This window comes from Sapajus apella, unplaced genomic scaffold (assembly GCF_009761245.1).
Source record: "Sapajus apella isolate SASKATOON/1434 unplaced genomic scaffold, GSC_monkey_1.0 scaffold116, whole genome shotgun sequence".
In the NCBI taxonomy this organism is placed as follows: Eukaryota; Metazoa; Chordata; class Mammalia; order Primates; family Cebidae; genus Sapajus; species Sapajus apella.
The window spans coordinates 679,344-696,142 of record NW_022437056.1 but is presented as its reverse complement, the minus strand read 5'-3'; the positions used below and the strand labels follow the sequence as shown (position 1 = coordinate 696,142).

General features: G+C 53.7%; 1 protein-coding gene across 10 annotated transcripts in view; it reads right to left on the bottom strand.

Annotated features, from left to right (window-relative positions):
• The window catches only part of ARHGEF10 (Rho guanine nucleotide exchange factor 10), a 120,104-nt gene extending 105,918 nt beyond the window's left edge, over positions 1-14,186 (bottom strand). For all 10 annotated transcript variants that reach the window (XM_032260290.1, XM_032260291.1, XM_032260296.1 and 7 more), the window contains exon 1: positions 14,117-14,186. The gene's annotated coding sequence lies outside the window, so the exon portion shown is untranslated. The remainder of the gene's footprint in view (positions 1-14,116) is intronic.
• Between the last annotated feature and the right edge of the window lie 2,613 nt (positions 14,187-16,799).

Below are 16,799 nucleotides of genomic sequence, written 5' to 3'. Positions count from 1 at the left end.
AGAGAGTCCCCATGTCGGACAGCCGGACAGCTTCCACACCAAACAGTGCACACGCAAGAGAGCCCCCACGTGGGACAGCTGGACAGCTTCCACGCCAAACAGTCCTCAGGCCAGAGAGCCCCCACGTCAGAGAGCCGGACAGCTTCCACGCCAGACAGTCCCCACGCCAGAGAGCCCCCACGTCGGGCAGCCAGACAGCTTCCATGCCAAACAGTCCCCACGCTGGATGGCCCCTACATGAGACAGTCCCCACACCAGACAGCTCCCATGCTGGATGGCCCCCATGCTGGACAGTCCCCCATGCCAGACAGTCCCCCACCAGACAGCTTCCACACCGGACAGCATCCATGCCAGACAGCATCCATGCCAGACAGCATCCACGTTGGACAGCATCCACGCCAGATGGCCCCCACACTGGAGAGCCCCCACATCAGATGGTATCAATGCTTCCGACAATTGGATCCCATGGGCAGAGAGGACCACACTGGCTCTGAGACCCTGACAAAACCTAAAATGACTGTTCAGCCTCAGCCAACACCAACTGTGCTGAAGAGTGCATGGGCTCTCTAAAGGAATGAACACGTGGGGTCTGAGCAAGACCGCCGCCGGCATGCACACAGCAGCAGGACTAGATGCCATGACTGCTGCCCCGAGCAGAGGGAGGGATGCTTCTCCCCAGGCCGGGCGGACACTGGGTGGCTGTGGGAAGCAGGGGACGCCGTGCTCGTCAGCCTGGCCTGGATGACTTGGCCTCAGGGACGATGGAAGAAGAGTACATTTCACGCCTACAGCATCTCCCAGCAAAGGAAACTAACAATGCTCCAACACAGCTGTGAATTCTCAAGAGTTTAGGTTGATGTCATCTTTCCCTGGCACACTGGCACTAGGGCCAACGCCATCTCATGCATCAGGATCGCTGGAGTCGGACTCCAGGCCCAAAAGAGAAAGGGAAGGCAGCAGGCACCCCCTGGCACCCCTCACATCCCTGGTATCCCCGGCACCCCTGGCATCCCCCCCAACACAACCCCCCACCCCTGGCACCCCCAGCATCCCCGGTGGGTCCTAGCCCAATGTCTGATCCTTCCACAGTGCACGAGGACCTCAGGGAACAGGACAGATGAAGATGCGTCCGCCATATGAAGAAGAGACAATGAATCAATGCCCTGAACTCTGCGGAGGAGATGAAGAAACACCTTTGCACTCTGCAGTCCTGAGGGGAGATGGAGGAGGAAGCTGTCCCTGGAGCACCTGTGAGAGTGAGACACAGGTTCCCTCGTCCCTGAGTCCTCACCACCTTTACTCACTGCAAGGCGTATGGTATTCCTCGACCGCTTAATAAACTAAGCTCACAGATTTACCTGCCCAACATTAGCAACGCAACCGGCCGAGGAGCCAGGCATCCTCGGGCTTCAGAGAAAACCAGCACCCTCCCCTTGTGACCCAGGCTCTGCTTGCAAAGGTGGTAAGGGAGTGGCAGGGCCAGAAGCACACCCTTCCTGCCTGCAGAGTCTGCCACATGGCTTTTTGCATCTTCAGAGAATTGTTTCCTTACGCCCTGCTGATTATTCTCACTTTCTTTAACCACACTGTGTAAATCTCATTCATGCTATTTGTTTCTCTACCAAAATGCATAAAAACAGAGTCAAGTTGATTTCTCATTTTTCTACTGATAATCTTAGGACCAATGCCTGGGTGTTACTCCTTTTTATGCCTGGTCCTTTTTAAGGGTGACAGCTCACCCTTCACCCAGCACCTACCACGGCGTCCGCCTGCATCAGCTCCACGAGTCCGCAGGGCAGTCCTGGGCAGAAAGCGCGCCCCCGCCCCGCCTGAGGCTCAGCACAGCGCACAGCAGCCCCTGGCTCTGCAGCTGGGAAGTGACCATCAGATTCTGGCCCAGGCCTTGCCCTACCACCTATAGGCAGACTGTAAACTCCAAAACTTTTCCTTCCAAATTAGTGTCCCTTTAAAACTGCATTCCTAAGAAGGAAAATGTCTAGGGGTCTGTGTTAGTCCATTTTCATGCTGCTGATAAAGACATACCTGAGCCTGGGAAGGAAAACAGGTTTAATTGGACTTACAGTCCCACACCGCTGGGGAGGCCTCAGAATCATGGCGGGAGGCGAAGAGCACTTCTTACACGGCAGTGGGAAGAAAAAAGGAGGAAGATGCAAACGCAGAAACAAACCCCTGATGAACCCATCAGATCCCGTGAGACTTACTTCATGAGAAGAGCGGGGAAAAGATGGTATTCCTTCCCCGTGATGCAATTACCTCCCCCTGGGTCCCCCCTACAACTCATGGGAATTCTGGGAGATACAATTCAAGTTGAGATTTAGGTAGGGACACAGCCAAACCTTATCAGGGCTGACACAGAAACCGTGACTTTGTTTCTGGACTCAGAGTCGCCTGCACTCCCTAACAGTCCACAGCAGCATGTGCCCCGCCCCTCCACAGCCTAGAAGCTCCAGGCAAAACACCCCAGTTCCCCGGAGCCTGGCGGTCTAGAGCCTGTCTCCTCTGGGCAGTCTTCCAGCAGCATCACCCACGGGATTGCCAGCAATTCCCCGTGGGTGACTCACCTGGACTCCTCAGGCACGGTTTTTGGTGGTGGGGCTGGGCTGGGGCACACTCTCCCTGCCCCAGTGCAGGTAGACGGACCCTGGGGGCAGAGCAGAAGACTCCACTCTGCAAACACTCGATCCTTACCAGCGTGCCACGTGAGCTCATACGTGCCTGGGCTGCAGGCTTTGTTTTCATGACTGCTGTCATTTTCCAGTTTAAGCATCTTAATGAAACATTTCATTGTGCATTTGGATTGTGGTTTTCAACAAAAAGATGATGTGTTCAGTCAGAGAAGGAGCCCAGAGACACAGAGGCCTGACGGACGGTTTCATGCCGTGTACATCAGACGGCAGCCCCACCTCACACAGGTGTTTACAGACAGCACAGCCACTGTGCTCCCCGACACTGTGGAGCATGATCGTGGGGACACACCACGTCTGTGCTGCAATCGTGCCACTTGTGCCTTTCACCATGTACCCAGGCCTGCAAAAATAGCTCAGGGAAGTCCATCCAGGAGGAACGCAGGGTGGGAAGGACGCTGACCAATGACCCACGGATGTTCCACGGGCACCTTTCCACAGTCAGTGCCTCAGGACGGCAGGAGCGCACCAGCTCATACTGACTCCTGAGCAAGAGGAAGTCACCACCACCCAGGGCCTCTACCTGGGAAGCAGCCGCACGGCTACAGGGCTGGAGGCTGTGCTGGGAGCCTGTCTGCACCTGCCCCAGCCCAGCACTTCCCAGCCACATGGGCCCTCCACTTGCCTGTGCCCCCACGGCCTCAGCCACACAGGGACCACACCAACTCGCAGGGCTGCTGCACAGTTTCCAAGATGCGCCCCAAGGAGGGGCAGGCTCTGAGCCCAGAAGTGCCCTGCTCTTCACTTACTGCTCAGCCCTGTCCAGCACGCAGGCCTCGAGCATCCTGGGCCCCATGGCCAGTTTCCTGTCATCCACTCCTCTGGCCTTCGTGGCCCTGCAAAGCTGAGGGCGGCAGGCTGAGCCACCCACATCCTGCATTGACACCACAGACTGCACAAGGGTGGGATATGTCAGTGCTTTGCCAGAGGGGTCCGGGGGCCATCAGTGCCCAGCACTCCCTGACTAAGCTGAGCTCAGAGCATCAAAGTGGGTTCACTTGGTAAATGAGATGGAGGGCCATTTCCTCCATCCTCCCACCTGAGGGTGAAGTGGCCCCGAGGACAGAGCCCGGGAGCCTGGAGCCAGGGGCTGGGTGCTGAGTGGCTGGTGTCCGAGGACAGAGCCCAGAAGTGTGGGGCCAGGGCTGGGTGAGTGACTGGTGTCCGAGGACAGAGCCTAGAAGCGTGGGGCCAGGGCCGGGTGAATGGCTGGTGTCCGAGGACAGAACCCAGAAGTGTGGGGCCAGGGCCGGGTGAGTGGCTGGTGTCCGAGGACAGAGCCCAGAAGTGTGGGGCCAGGGCTGGGTGAGTGACTGGTGTCCAAGGCTGTGTGGCCTCTCGACATCCCACCCTGACCCACCACGGGAGCCAGGAACTCCCCCGCAGCCCCAGCAGTCTGCACCCAATCAATTTCATACTCGTAAGGTTCCAAGTCAAGACATAAATCCATGACGGAGAAACGTAAAAGGACGCGAGGTCTACAGCAGGAGTCCTTCCGGAATGTTATGGTTAACTCGGCCAAACGCCACAGCGGGCCAAGCACGCCAGCCCTTTCTACTGAACGTCTGCAGAGGTCTGTGAGTGGACTCTGGAAAGCGGATGGATGCATGGATGTACAGAGGGTGGGAGGAAAGGAGGAAAGAGCTTCTTCTCTAAGACTTGGGAGAGCCCTGCTGTCCTGGGTTTCTGTTTTGCAACCAACTGGATTTGGCCTCAGAGCACGGCTGAGACTAAGTTTCAATGCACATGGCACCCAGCAGCCCCTCTCTCCAGGGTCCTCCCTGGGCCTGTGTCTCCAACTCTGCCACCTTCTCACCGTTAAGCTCTGCTCAAGTTGGACTGAGACGATGTCCGTGGGACCTCTCCCCTCCTCTGCACACTCCCAGAAAAGAAAATAATGTGAAAAGAGAAGTAAATACATTCAGTTTCACAAGGGCTAGCATAAAATGGTCAGTTACGAGCTACTAACCGGGACAGAATCAACCTGCCCGGGCCCAGAACAGGTGTGCCCTTCTCTGCCCCATGTGCTGAGGAGGGGACAAGCAGCCCCGACCCACTACCACAGTTTCCACTCGCCAGCCAGAGCTGCCAGCGCCACCAGAGTCCACCCTGATGGGCGAGGGTGGCATCCGACAGCTGTAGGCTCCAGGCCTCTGCACGCGCTGCTGGCGGCCCAGTCCTGTTCACCCTTCCCCAGGAGGGCTGGGGCTGCACGTGTTTGCCTGTGTCCCCCCCTCTAGTGTCCCCCAAACAGGAGTGGTCAGTGGGGGCTCCCAGCTACCCCGGCACGGCTCCCCAGCAATGTTGCGTGCCGTACACTCGGGGAGGGGTCACTGTCACAGTGGAGGCTGAGGTGCACGGTGCCAGTTAAGACTCCCTCCCAAGGAAGCGGCACAGGGAGCTGGGATGGGGGTCAGCAACCAGGGGGGCTTCCTAAGGAAGGGAGTGGGGCCAGGATCTGTGGGAAAAGAGACTGCCTGCTGGAAAGGCCCCAGGGAGCAAGCCGGGCTGGGCATGAAGACAGCAGTGGCCTGGGGGCTGCCCGGGGCTTGGTGTGGATCAGGGGCTGACATGGGGCTGGAAAGAGGCCAGAGAGCATGGGAGGTGTCCCGGGAGTGGGGGTCAGAGGCGGTAACAGGGCACCAAGGAGGAGCGAGAGGCAGCTGTGACAGCCATAGTCCTGGTGGCCGCAGAGGCAGTGCCTGAAAGCCCCGGGCTGTAGCCTGCCTTTGTCTGTGCCTCTGTCTCTCCCTCTGCCTCTCTCTGTCTCTGCTTCTGTCTGCCTCTGCCTCTGCCTCTGCCTCTGTTTGTCTCTGCCTCTGTCTCTCTGTCCACAGCAAGGGCAGTCGCACATGACCCTCGACACAACCCTGGGGACAATGCGCCCCCACGCTGTGACCCCTCTGGGCATTCATGGATGCTCTACCCCTCAGAACCCTTGAGAGACTCACATGGAGCAGAGCAGTGACTCAGCCGCAGCTGCCCCTCAGACGAGCGGGGCTGAGGGACCCCCTGAGTAGACTACACTACCCTCAACCCATCGCTGTGCCTCCAGCCCCACAGTCAGAAGCACCACATTCCACAGGCTCCTGTCCCCACACCCGGTCCCCACCCAGCACACACACAGGCTCAGGCACCACCAGCTCGGTCCCCACCCTGCCCTCCTCCCAGCTTGCTGGCTCCCACAGGCAGCCACTGGTAGGGCACCCGCCCAACTCCATCCTGCCATGTGCCATCCTCTAGGCCACTCCTGACCCAGGGCCACAGCCCCATGGTGAGAAGGAGAAAAAGCTGCCTGTCATTGATGTGAAAGTCAACACACTGAAAAATGACTCCATCAGGAGCACCCTGTGCAGGTGCCCAGGAGCAAGCAGTGCACAACCCGCACAGCAGTACATGACCCACACCACAGGGCTCTGCAGTGAGTGCTGACGCCACAAATCCCAATAGCACGGAGCCACCTTTGCATTCCAACTCGATCACAGCTCACTGTGCACAGCTCACTCCCTCCACAGCTGCCACTGCCCCTCCACAGTAGATATACTGTCCCTCCATGGATGTCACAATGTCCCTGCACGGATGTCACACATCATCCCTCTGTGGCTGTCACACACCATCCCTCCACGGATGTCACACTGTCCCTCCACAGATGTTACACTGTCCCTTCAGGGATGTCACGTGCTGTCCCTCCACAGATGTCACACACTGTCCCTCCACGGCCGTCACATGCCATCCCTCCATGGATGTCACACGCCATCACCATGGATGTCACACGCCGTCTCTCCATGGATGTCACATGCCATCTCCAAGGATGTTATGTGCTGTCCCTCCATGGATGTCACGCGCCGTCTCCACGGACATCACACGCCATCTCCACGGATGTCACGTACCATCTCTCCATGGTTGTCACATGCTGTCCCTCCACAGATGTCATGCACTGTCCCTCCATGGGCCTTGCTGACCTTGCATTCACCAGTACCCTCTTGCCTTCTGACCTCCAGCCCTGGCTGACCTGCTGTCCCCAGACATGCTGGGTGAACCACCTCAGGGCTGGCCACACAGATGCTCTTCCTGCCACTGGGAATGAGCTTCTGTGGATATGGGCTCAGCTCATCTCTCAGCTCCATCAGCATTTCAGGCAATTACCCCATTCCATAGGTGCCCAGCCTGCCACGGTTCCTATTCAATTGCAAATCCCTCCTCCTGGCACCTGGTGGCCCTGTTGATGCCGCATTTTCCCACAGCTTCCCATTGTATTACTCACTTTCTTTAACACAAAGATGCCAGCCCTGCCAGGGCAAGCAGATGACCTCTGCGTTCACGCTGTATCGTGGAATGTGAGAGCGCTTAGTACTCTGCACATGGTGGGTCCCTTCATGTGCTAAGGACAGCCAGTTCTCTCTGTGCTGTGGGATGTGAGAGCGCTTAGTACTCAGCACGTGGCGGGTCCCTCCAAGCGCTTAGGACAGGTGGTTCTCTCCGTGCCATGGGATGTGAGAGCGCTTAGTACTCAGCACATTAGGGTCCCTCCAAGCGCTAAGGACAGGTGGTTCTAGCCATGTCATGGGATGTGAGAGCGCTAAGTACTCAGCACATGGCGGGTACCTCCAAAAGCTAAGGACAGGTGGTTCTTGCCACGTCGTGGGATGTGAGATCGCTTAGTACTCAGCACGTGGTGGGTGCCTCCAAGCGCTAAGGACAGGCGGTTCTAGCCCTGTCATGGGATGTGAGAGCGCTAAGTACTCAGCAGGTGGTGGGTATGCACAAGACACCCATCTCTTATTAGGTGGTTTCCAGATTTGCCAGTGCTTGTCATATGGCCACGGGTAGATTTTCCCCATGTGTAAATGGTTGTTTCTTTTTTAAGAAGTTATTTTTTTAAGTATAAAAACTTGGTTTAAAAAACACATGAGCACAAAAGGGAACTAAGTCTAAGCCAATAGGGAAAGGCCTCAAGGGACCAAGGAGGTGCCAGCAGGTGTCTGCATGGCCCCGGAGTCTCCTGGCAGCCTGGGTCCTGGACGGATGCCACGTCCACTGAGGACGGCCACCTGAGCCCCATGGGAAATGAGCCACGTGCCACACATGCCTGCGGACAGCACCGGAAATCTCCCGGGACTACAGGTGCGTGCACACGGCCTCCCTCCCTTGCCTTGTCTGATGCTCCTCTTGTCACCAGGAGTCCTTGCCCTCCGGGCCATCTGCTTCTGCAGACAGAACAGAGCAGGGAAGCGGCTCTTTACGGCAAGCAGGAGCTGCCTCCAAACTGCAGCCCTCTGACTGTTGGCAGAGATCACCTCGGAGACTGCACACTGGCAAACACCATCTCTCCAGTACCTATGACTGGCTGCCCAAATATTTGCATCAGCTGGCGAAACGCTGCACCTTTCATTCCTTCCTATGAGATCATGGAGAAACGTGCATGTCTAAACACTTCAGGTGCAGAGCGCCTGCCGCCATCCCAGCAGCCTCCACTGGCCTCGCTGCACCTTCTTCCCCTGCAGACCCTGGATTCGGGATCGCGAAGGAAGAGCTGCGCCCCTGCGCAGCCCCTGGCACCTCTGAGCGCGAGTTTAGACTTTGGCTGCAGCTGGAAACAGGCCCTTTCTACATAACACAGGACAAGAGCTTCCAGAGAAAGGAAATCTCTTCAACCCTGCTCTGCAAGAAGTGCCTCTGCCGGCTGAATGCACAGAGCCCACATGAAGGACATTAAAGCTGCAGCTTCCGTGGAGGCACAGGCAGCCGCGGGACATGGATCAGGGCTCCTCGTGTGGGCGGCCTCCCACGGGCCTGCTGAGTCAAGGGCTTGAGAACAAAGCCTAAGACGACATTCTCATTACTCCTGCAGCAAGTGGACGGGCCAGGGTCAGGGGCTGGCTCCAGCCCTCAGCGGACCTCAAACTGGCCTGGCCCACTCAGGGCAACTGCCCACAAGCAGAGCCTCACAGCATGCCACTGGTTCAAGGCTGCTGACCCAGCCAGGCTCAGACTTGCACACACAATGAAGAAGACCCACCAAATTCCTTCCATCATAGCTCACAGCCTCACACAAAACATACTGAACTTCTGAGCCAGCAGTGTCATTCACTCTGGAGCTCTCTGGGTTGCGTCTACATGGCCCACGCAGGTATCCTATTGGGACGACCCAGCTCAGGCCCGAAGTGAGCGCTACTGTGGAGGCTGGGAGCTCTTGGCCTGTTCGGGCTGGCTGGCCGCCCCCTCAGGTGCGCTGGAGGCCCTGCCGCCTGCTTCTTCCCCAAAGCTCAAGGCCTTCCAGCCTCTGCTTCCACTCGCATATGCACTAAATACCACGTTAATTTGTGGAATGTTCTTTTGACTCACTTTGCTCTTGTTCCTTACAGAAAATCAGAAAAACTGCATTGAAATCACTGCTTTATTTTCCTTTTGGAAAACTAAGTAAGCAATAGAATAAAACAGTAACTGTACACACCCCAGTCTGACAATAAAATAAAACATAAGTGTGCACACCACAGTCTCACAATAGAATAAAACGTAAGTGTGCACGCCACAGTCTCACAATAGAATAAAACGTAAGTGTGCACGTCACAGTCTCACAATAGAATAAAACAGTAAGTATGCACGCCACAGTCTCACAATAGAATAAAACGTAAGTGTGCACGCCACAGTCTCACAATAGAATAAAACGTAAGTGTGCACGCCACAGTCTCACAATAGAATAAAACAGTAAGTATGCACGCCACAGTCTCACAATAGAATAAAACGTAAGTGTGCACGCCACAGTCTCACAATAGAATAAAACGTAAGTGTGCACGCCACAGTCTCACAATAGAATAAAACAGTAAGTGTGCACGCCACAGTCTCACAATAGAATAAAACGTAAGTATGCACGCCACAGTCTCACAATAGAATAAAACAGTAAGTATGCATGCCACAGTTTTACCAAAATAGAATTCCCTGGCCTTTCCTATGTAGTCCGCCCTTAATCACCCACATCAATAAGAAGACAAAAGTTCAAAATTCACTTTGAACATCTGTCAAAGTGGATTTCAAATTTTACTTTGAAGTTTTCCTTTTGGTATTTGTATTCCAAAGTAAATGTCCACACTGGTTTCTTACAACATAAGAATAGTGATCACATACAAGTTTAAGTCAGCCTCCCGACAGCTGGACCACAAGCCATCGGACCACGACAGGACAAAGAACGCGACCTCAGCACAGAAGCAAAGCCTATGACTTGCAGGAGCCTGACTTGCTGAAAAGGGGCTTGGCTGTCTGTAGTCATCAGTGGAGAGAGGGTGTTGGGGTTTCACAACCATTCCTCCGGTTTTCTTCATTAAATCCCCAGTTTGAGTCCCCAGGGACTAACTGTCATTAAGATACTAGAGTCCAGAATGGCCAAGATGGTAACTGGCACCTCTGCCAACGCTGATCTAGTCAGACCTGTTCTACGCAGACCGCCATGCATCTGTGCACACGCCTGTAACCACCAACACGCCTCCCCATTGCTCCCTCACAAGGGCCACCACACCAGTCCCAGCTCTGGACACCATATTTTAGTTTACAGAGTTATTTCCCATATCAGAAGGTGAACCATGGGAGAGAAAAACTTTGAATCCAAAGCATTTTTAAAAATATTTTACATCTTTTTCACATCATTTAACAAAAATACAAAATATCAACAATTCCCAGATAGCACTTTCTAAGGGAAGGCATGCTTTAATGATATAACAAAAAGCAGGAAATGGCAATGATGGAAGGAAAGGAATAATACACGATTAAAAATGATGATTTTGGTTGGTCCGAAGGTAGCGAGTTATCTCAATTGACTGTTCACAGTCAGTTACAGACCGAACTCCTTGTTCTACTCTTTCCTCCCTTCTCACTACTGCACTTAGTCAAGTAGTGACTAACCTCAAAAAAATAAAAATTAAAAATGATTATTTTGACTGGGCACATGGTGGCTCACACCTGTAATCCCAGCACTTTGGGAGGCCGCAGTGGGTGGATCACTTGAGGTCCGGAGGTTACAACCAGCCTGGCCAACACGCGAAACTCCATCTCTGCTAAAATACAAAAATTAGCCTGGCGTGGTGGTGCACACCTGGAACCCCTTGTACTCAGGGGGCTGAGGCAGGAGAATCACTGGAACCCAGGAGGCAAAGACTGCAGTGAGCCGAGATCCCACCACTGCACTCTAGCCTGCGTGACAGAGCCAGACTCTATCTCCAAAAAAGAAAACACAAAAAGATCATTTTTACAATCAAAATTTTGAAAACTCACAGAAAACAAATAGAATCATGCCATGCCATGCCATGCCCAGGCCTGGCAACTAGGAAAAGGCTGAAGTGGAATAGAGTGGCAGAAGTGTGTGTATGTGTGTGTCTGTGTGTGTGTGTGTATGTGTGTGTGTGTCAGGGTGGGACTGGTGGCAGGGCATTCTCCCAGGGCCCCTTACCACATCTATCCTTCTTACAGGTAATCCTGCCCCTCCCCAGATGGACCTGGGGCGGTGGCCCCATCTGCAACCCAGGCAAGGCCCCCTCCTGGCCAGGGTCATCAAACAGGCCCTCCCCTGCAGCTAGCCCACCGGCCCCTCTGCTCTCCCGACCTCTCAGACCCTTGGCAGCCCCTGGGCCTGGACCACCCCTTCCCACTGCAAAGCTCTCCAGAACTTTCCAACATTACACTCTCAGAAGCCTGGTAGCCTGGTGAAGAGAGAACACTGAAATTCTCCCTCATGGATGACTAACAGCTATGCTTCTCTTCTGTCTTTTTTTTTTTTTTTTTTTTTTAAAAGACAGAGTCTCACTCTGTTATCCAGGCTGGAGCGCAGTGGCACCATCTCTGTTCACTGTAATCCCCACCTCCCAAGTTGAAGCAATTCTCCTGCCTCAGCCTCCCAAGTAGCTGGGACTACAGGCACCTGCCACCACACCTGGCTAATTTTTGTATTTTTAGTAGAAATGGGTTTCACCATATTGGCCAGGATAGTCTTGAACTCCTGACCTCGGGTGATCTGCCTGCCTTGGCTTCCCAAAGTGCTGGGATTACAGGGGTGAGCCACCACGCCTGGCCGATGTCCTTCTGTCTTATTTCACACCACTTACCTTTCTACCCAGGCAAACTATAAAAAACACACGCACGAAACACTGAGATTCTCTGAGCATCTCCAGATCCAAGCTGTTCTTTGAATGCTTCCTGCCATGCACTCTGCCGTATGTCTCATTATGATGTTTTCACACCGTTCACAGAATATGACCATCTTTAGTGCATTTTCATTTTGCTCTAATTTATGGCAAACATTTTTGGTTTAAGAAGCACTTCCACAGACGATGCCTTCTAGCAACTTCGTAAGTGAGCACCCTGAAGTCTCCTGAGAAGCCTGGACTCACCAGGTCCGGGAAAAGCTTCCCCACTTCAATCCAGGTCTCTAACTCCACACGCTCCACACCACCCAATGCCTCCATCTACAAGTCACACACACACACACACACACACACATACACGTGAGCACACACAAACACAAAAATGCACACATAAACACACACAAATGCACACAAACACCAACATGCACACAAACACACACACACAGAAACACACACATGTACACAAACACATACAAACTGCAGAGGAAAGGCAGCATATCAAAGCACCCAGAAGACAAGTTTCGTTAAATCTGGAGTTAAGCATCAACTTTTAAGTGCATAAAAAGCTATTTTGAATAACTTTTAACTTCATCCCCAACTGTCTACAACTAATGAATTACAAATAGCACCTTATACAAATGACTTTTCCTACTGCTGAGAAGTCATGGAAGTCTTATCTGACTATAAAAAGTTAAAGCATCAGTAACTACCCATGTTAGCCACTAAAGCCAATCAAATAAATGCTGTGAGAGACAGAGGGACAAAGTGTATTTTTTTAAATATACGAAGCGTAAACCTCAGTAATCATCTCTCTCCCAACAAAATTATTTTCTATAAAGCGGGTGTTCAAAACATATTATTAATAACAAGCAGCAGTGAAGTGTTACTTCTTACAGGTTCCACCTATGTGGAAATTAAGTCGCACCTACACAGAATCTACAAGTGACCAGTCCATACTCAGGTTATGGTCAACCAGAGAAAAGAATTAAAACCCATTGCATCTTGAATCAATGAGAATTTTTACTAGTAGCAAAAGTCAGTGACTGGAATCGATATTAGACAGCAGCAAGTTCACCTCCAGCTGCCTGAGAATGTGATCTCCTGGCAACAGTCTGGAGGGGTACTTAGACTTCACCTTCAGTCCCAGGGACCCATGGAGGAGGAGTGTGGCTGGGACAGGCAGGTATGGAGCATGTGGACCGAGGGCAGCTTTCCTCAGACTCTACCTTGGCTTCCTGGGCACCAGTGGGCTGTGGGGTGCAGGGGAGCAGGTGGGGTGCAGGGGGGACAGCTGGGGTGCAGGGGTCAGCTGGGGTACAGGGTGAACAGGTTGGGTGCAGGGGGAACAGCTGGGGTGAGGGGGACAGCTGGGGTATGGGATAACAGCTGAGATGCAAGGGGGAACGAGTGGGGTGCAGGGTGAACAGGTGGGGTGCAGGGGAACAGATGGGATACAGGGGACAGGTGGAGTGCAAGGGAAACAGATGGGGTACAGGATGAACAGGTGGGGTGCCGGAGACAGGTGTGGTGCAGGGGAACAGGTGAGGCATTGAGGGGATAGGTGGGGTGCAGGGGGACGGGTGGGGTGGGGGGACAGCTGAGGTCTGAGGGGACACCTGGGGACTGGGGGACTAGTGGGGGTCAGGGTGAACAGGAGGGTGTGGGGGGATAGGTGAGGTACACAGGGATAGCTGGCGTGCAGGGAACTGGTGGGATGCGGGACAGGCGTGTTGCAGGGGGAACTGACGGGGTGCAGGGGGACAGCTGGGATCCGGGGGACTGGTAGGGTGCAGGGTGAACAGGGGGTTCAGGGGGACAGGCGGAGTACAGAGGAACAGCTGGGGCAGGGAGCTGGTGAGGTGGGGGACAGGTGGGGTGCCGGGGAAAGACGCCGGCTTTTCTTACACCTATCCTCCTCTCCATCCAGAGGTGGACCCGTTCGTCCTCTTTACCAAAAAATCCAAGTTACCGCACGACCCCCACACGGCCCCCGCTCGCCCCTCGGTCTCCTTAAGCTGATCGGGGCTCCCTCCTGCCCTTGGAGCCGGGGGTCCCTGCGGCCGGTCCCGACGCCCCCCGCCCAGGCCCGCGCCGTTATCCTGAGGTGCCAGGGGCGCCGCGAAAGGGGGAGCTGCTCGGGGGTCTTAGCCCCTTCCCTGCAACGTCTGTGCCGGGGGTCGGGGGCGCCTCCACCTCGGGGTGGGACCCCGCGACTTCGGGGGAGCCGGGAAGACGTGCAAGACTCAAAGCAAACCAGAAGCCCGCGGGGCCCGCACTCACCTCGGCGGCCAGGACGCGGCCCGCCGTCCCCTGCTGCCCCCGCCGTCCCCCGCCGTCCCCCGCCGTCCCCCGCCGTCCCCCGCCGTTCCCCGCCGTCCCCCGCGTCCCCCACGACCCTGTCCGTCCCTTATCGCGCGCCCGCAGGCGACAGGGATGCGCCCGGCCCCTCCCGCCCGGACGGCCGGCTCCACCCACCACGCTGTCATTGGCGGACCCAGGCCGTGCCGGGCGCCCATTGGTCGCAGCACCTGCCGGTCTCTCGGCCGTGCCCCGCCCACGCGCCCGCGCATTCCTTCGAGGCCACGTGGCCGCCCGCGCTCCCTCCCGCTCCCCAACGCCCCGCCCGGGCTGCGCACGCGTGGGAGGGGGCGCGCGCGGAGGCTCCCGCCCCCGGGTCACAGCCTGCCCCGCGGACCCCTGGGCCCAGCGCCCTTCGGGAGGAGGTGCTGGGCACACCCAGCGCCCTCCCCGCCCCCGGCATCTGTGCCCTCCCCGAGAGCCGCTCCCGGCCCGGAGCTGCGTCCGATGCGGAGGGGCCGGGGGCAGACCCTAACCCTCCCCCCAGAGCATCGCCTCCCCCCCTGCGGACCCCCCATGCCCCGAGCTGCCCACTCGGGGAGGGGGCGTCGGGACCCCACCCGACCGGTCCCGAGAGACCCAGTCCCGCGGTCCTCAGCTGGCCCTGCCCACAGGGCGTTCCGGGTCTTCAGCGCCAGCTGCCCTGGACCAGCCAAGGCTTAGGCGTTTGGAAATGCGATGACTTCAGCCACGTTTCCGAGGCAGTTTTTGAAGCTTGCTTCTTACCAGGAAGCCCTCGTTTTTTTTCTGGGACCTTTCCAGTGAATTGGGCCCCTTCTGAGTTACTGCAATTGTTTACCTTGAGCGTGAATGTATCTTATACTTTTTAAAAAAGGAAACAGAGTATCCTTATAATTACTATTACAGAAAAAAAAACAAAAAAAAAAACCGAGAAAGGAAGACATTTTTAACCAAGATAACTGAAGGATGTTATTACCTGGTCAACGCATTTAACATATGTGTTCGCCGTATGCTGAATTTATATCTATGCCTTCTCCTACCCAAATCTCTGAGTCATAGAAGTAATTTAAAGTCAGCATTTTAGAACTGTCAGACTTCTTAGAGATTTCTAGTCCCTTTCACTTGTTTTATGGAAGAACTAAAAAGACCTATTTGGCATGCTAATAACACGAAATTAATGTAAACATTAAGTACCCTTACGGCTTGTGTGCTCTCGAATAAGTTATTTCCCTGAAAATTCTAGACTGTGTAAAAATCATAGCCAACATGGAAAGACTACAATGGTTGGAAAAATAATCATGGGTAAGGTGATATTTTTTCAGTGTTTTTTATTCACACTTGCCAATTTTATGGAATCAGACTAAGTTATTTTTATGAATTGAAAAAGGTGTTTCCTCTCAGCAACCTTGAGATTAGAAAACTTATTTTAGGTTTCTATTCCTAGGGTTCTCTGGGTACCTTATTCAAAGATCTGTTGCACAGGCAATTAATGGTCTTGGTCAACAAAAGTAAAAAGGTCAACAGAATTAGTTCTTGTTTATCTAAATACGATGAGAAAATCCTGATACTTGCTACGTTTTCTAAAAAAAGTAGACTAGAGATAAGAGGAAATGATACTGTGTATGGAATAAACAACTCATTTTCTCAATGACTGGAATTGAGCCCCTAAACTCAGGGCAGCCAAGGACACAGCTGAGTAGGGCCACAGGGCAATGCCTTCCAGGCGGGTTGGGCAGAAAAATCCTCTGATTCAGAGCTCCAATAGAACCTGTCTGTCTGCTTTATTCTGGCATTGCTCAGCGATACACCCCTATTTTTGTAAGCCCTGATATGGAAAAGTTGGGATTTTCCATTGTGATTCCCTCTTTGACCCATGGGATGTTTAGGAAAGTTAGGTTTACCTTTGAAATATTTGGGGACTTTTTGGTTTTCTTTTTATTATAACTAAAGTTGAATTCCACTGTGGCGTTAAACCATAATCTATTTTATTTTATTTTCATCGTTTAAGATTTTCAAACACTTGCTTCACGGCCCTACATTGTCTATTTTGGTAAATGTTCCGTGAGTGCTTGCTAAGAACGTATTATGCTTTCATTGATATCATGTTCTGTATATGTCAGTTAGGTCATATCTGTTACTGGTTTTTTGGTTTTTTTTGTTTTTTTTTTTGAGACAGCATCTTGCTCTGTTGCCCAGGCTGGAGTGCAGTGGCACGATCTTGGCTCACTGCAACCTTCCCCTCCTGGGTTCAAGCGATTGTCCTGCCTCAGCTTAGTGAGTAGCGGGACTACAGGTACCCGCCACCATGTCTGGCCAATTTTTTGTATTTTTAGTAGAGACAGGGTTTCACTGTGTTAACCAGGATGATCTCGATCTACTGACCTCGTGATCTGCCCACCTCGGCCTCCCAAAGTGCTGGGATTATAGGCATGAGCCACCACACCCGGCCTGTTACTGGTTTTTTTATCTGCTTGTTGTATCAGATGCTGTAAAGGTGTCTAAAATCTTTGACCATCCATAGTCTATTCAGCATTGTGCTCCAGCATCTAACAAGCGCTGTGGGTTATATACTCCAGCATCTAACAAGCGCTGTGGGGTATATACTCCAGCATCTAACAAGCGCTGTGGGTTATATACTCCAGCA